The sequence below is a fragment of the Lathyrus oleraceus genome, chromosome 7 (assembly GCF_024323335.1).
Source record: "Lathyrus oleraceus cultivar Zhongwan6 chromosome 7, CAAS_Psat_ZW6_1.0, whole genome shotgun sequence".
In the NCBI taxonomy this organism is placed as follows: Eukaryota; Viridiplantae; Streptophyta; class Magnoliopsida; order Fabales; family Fabaceae; genus Lathyrus; species Lathyrus oleraceus.
In genome coordinates, this window is record NC_066585.1 from 133,456,027 (window position 1) to 133,459,706 (window position 3,680).

The 3,680-nt window shown below is 41.2% G+C and overlaps 1 non-coding gene across 1 annotated transcript; it reads left to right on the plus strand.

Annotated features, from left to right (window-relative positions):
- The first annotated feature begins 3,378 nt into the window (after positions 1–3,378).
- Positions 3,379–3,451, plus strand: TRNAA-UGC (transfer RNA alanine (anticodon UGC)). Its single transcript has one exon. It is a non-coding gene; the product is annotated as a tRNA-Ala (tRNA).
- Positions 3,452–3,680: the final 229 nt, after the last annotated feature.

Genomic DNA, 3,680 nt, shown 5'->3' on the forward strand with positions numbered 1-3,680 from the left:
ATGGTTTTAGTCCCATTCATTTATCATACACCATCTCTGATTTATGATTTTTCTAAGTTGATGCATGTTTGGTTGACTTCTTTGAGCATGTTCAAAATTGCTTTGACTTTCTGATTTTCATTGACTGCCTTCCACTTGTCCAAATGAGATGAAATTTGACATGCTTACCATGATATGTGTTAGGATTGATCATGATTTATTTGGTGATTTTTGGAAATGTTTGAGTTGACTTTTGATGCAAGTCTTTCTGTTGACTCCTAGGAGCTCTCATTTGCCATGCTTTGACTTCTTTTGCTTATGAAATGATGATGATGCATGATATGAACATGAACCCAATTGGGATTGTTTCTTGATTGATTAAACATGATTTGGAATGCTTGCCCTTTGCTGTTTTGACTTTTTCATTCTCTTTTGACCCTAGGCTTGCCCTAGTGGTCCTGTTACTCACTTTTGAGCTTGTGTTTTCAGGTTGACCAAAAAATGACCAATGAGGCCAATTCTTTTGATATGAGTTTGCTTGAATATCTTTGTCTAACTTGTTTGTTTTGTAGGTGGCTTGGCTCTCAAGCCTTAAGCCTTGTGCCTTGCACATTCATTTGCTTCTGACTAACTGTTAATGTCTGTTTCCTTTTGCTTTGATTTGAGTTGCATACTAACATCTGCTTGACTATTTCAGGTGCTTTTAGTTGCTTAGTTCCTTGTGAACTTTTTGCTTTGCTTTGCTTGTATAAGCAATTTGCATTGAGGTATATCCCTTAATCTTCATGTAGTCTGGAAGACCTGGCCTGTTACTTGGCCAGGCAACTGTCTGAAGTCCTCCTTAAGAGGCAATGTTTGTGTATGTTTAATTTGTCCTTGTACATAGTCAAAGACCTCCTAAGTGAAGAGGCAATTGGCAGAATCAAGGGATATGCAACCTATCCCCTGCTATTCTGTGTGTCATCTGCTTTGCTCACACCACTGTGTTGATGCATTGCAGATACAAACCCAAGATCTTGTACAATTGTACAGTTGAGTCAGTATCAAATGTGTAGAAGGGTTCCCACTTTCTGAACCCACACATTCTTGTCTTAAGCTCTCCCAGGCCAGGGATAAGAGCTGTGAAGTCTTATCTTCACTCACCTTTCATCTGCTTCACCTTAGCCCCTTAATGGCAAGGTTAAGAGCACCATTCACCCAATTCCAGAGGTTTGTTTGTTGAGGTTGATATGACCCCTCGACTAAAACCTAACCTTGATGTTTGAGCCCCTTGTTGGTGTGTTTATCTTATGTTGTATGTGCTTGTATGTGTTTGTGTGGTGTGATTGTATCCCCTAGGTTTGTCAGACTCCGCGTAGTCTCGTTTGCATGTCAATTAAGGTAGCACGGTTCCTTCGTATAGGACTTCCTTTCTTGCTTGAGCTTTCTTAAAACACAAACACATTATCCCCTCTTAAGGATACGTTAACTCCTTCTACTACAGATGAGTAAGTCTCCAAAGGTCGAGCATCAGGTAGATTGTGCAGTGACGTTGTCCACTTAAAAAACACAAAGCAACGGGAATAGTTTAGCCGAACTACGGCAACTCTGATTCTCATGTCCAGATGAGATACGTAGGCACGAGATGCGATGTCTTGTCGAGTTTGACTAACAACTAACAACTAATTCTTTTCTCTCGCCCTCGTTGCGATTGAGACCTCCCTTTTCTCTTGCCCTAGTTGCAATCGAGACCCTTGCTTCCTGTGCAAGTTAGGTTAGGTGTGGCTTGCTTCCTGTGCAAGTCACGTTTAGGATAGGCTTGCTTCCCGTGCAAGTTAGCTAGAAACCTTAACTTAGGGACGACTTTGCATGACAACATCTAGGCTCGAGTCGTAGTCTCCCTAGTGTTGTGTCTCCCTCTGTTATCTGGTTAGGCTAGTCCTTTTTCCCTGCGTAGGGGAACTACGTCGCCCTGATCCTCATACCAGATGAGGTACGTAGGCAGGAGATGAGCTGATCTCTCCGGGCGCCTGTGTCTTTGTTTTGTCTTGTTGTGTGCCTGGAAGTTGATGTAAGTCCATCGAGTGGCATTTGGGTTCCAGTGTGGGTTTGTTGGTTCGGATGCTGATATAAGTCCAGTGATTGGCATTCAGGCTCCACGTTTGCCTCTTTGTGTGTGTTTTGGTTCGGATGCTGATGTAAGTCCAGTGATTGGCATTCAGGCTCCACGTTTGCCTTTGCCAGTGTTTGTTTGTGTGTGTGTCAGCCGAGCTACGAATGCTCTGATTCTCCTTCGTCCAAAGGAGATACGTATGCATAGGATGCGATATCCTAGCGAGCATGTGTCGTTTCCCCAGTCCGAACTACTTTGACTCTGATGTCTATGCCTGATAGACTAAGTAGGCCCAGGATGCGATATTCTGCCGAGTCAGTCTCTTTTGTTTTCTTGTGTCTCTTTCAGCCAGTGTGTGTGAGTTTGAGCAGCGTTTTAGCAACCATTTTCCTTCCTATTGTGCGTGGATCCCGTCGAGTACGACGGATGCGTAGGGGTGCTGATACCTTCCCTTCGCATAACCGACTCCCGATCCCATTTCTCTCTGGTCGCGAGACCATGTCTTTTCCAGGTTTACTCTGAGCGTTTCCTTTCCCTCTTTTGGGATAAATAACGCACGGTGGCGGCTCTGTTGTTCTTGTTTTCCCGCCGGTTTTTCGCGTGATGTGACACGGTGCATTTAAGTGAATTGTAGAACATCGTAAGATATGGTGTACTTAAATAGAATATGAAATTTGGGAAGGTACCGTGGTCTTAAGTGATTTTGGGCATATTATAAGATATGGGCCACATACACTTAAGTGGGCCTTTTAGCTTGAAGCCTACACAAGTGGTTCTATAAATAGAACCCTTGTGCAGAAGCATTCTTTTTTTGCAGTTGCATTTTTTGTTTTCTCTCTCTCTCTCTCTCTCTCTCTCTCTCTCTCTCTCAAAGCCTTCATTCATAGCAGCTAGCACTGAGATTGAAGGAATCTGTTCGTATGGACTGAGTAGAGGCGTTGTCGTCGTTCAACGTTTGTGATCGCTTCGTAGATCTGCATCAAAGGTTTCAATCGTCACAAGAGGTAAATATTCTATCACTGATCATGCCCATTCGTAAGGATCACTAAAGGAGAAAATTTTAATTTCTGCTGCATTTTAGATCGCCGTTCTCTTTCATATATGACTTTTGAAGGGCTAACACAGGTATTTAAAAGTAATTTTATTTATAAAAAAGAGAAGATTTAGATTTATTTGACTTTTTTTTTTGTTCTTTCTTCTTTGCATCAATAAATGTTTTGTATCGAACATGCAACTTATTTACCATTAGTTTTGATTAAATAATACTGTATTGTTGAGTTTAAAAATTCAAGAATAATTTTATATATGGGGATGTAGCTCAAATGGTAGAGCGCTCGCTTTGCATGCGAGAGGTACAGGGTTCGATCCCCTGCATCTCCAATTAAAGTATTGTTAATGAGTGATGTATGTATAGGAATGACTTAGATTTTTATAATTCCTATTTTAGAATTTTCACGTTAGTGAGAGAGAGAGAATCTCGTAATAAAATCCAAAACAAACAAGAGGGAGATGTAATAAATGAGAACAAAAATATTTTATTACCAAGTGAAAGCATGATGTGACCTGACCTGAGTCAATACTAATGAACCAATTGAACTAGACTTGCTTT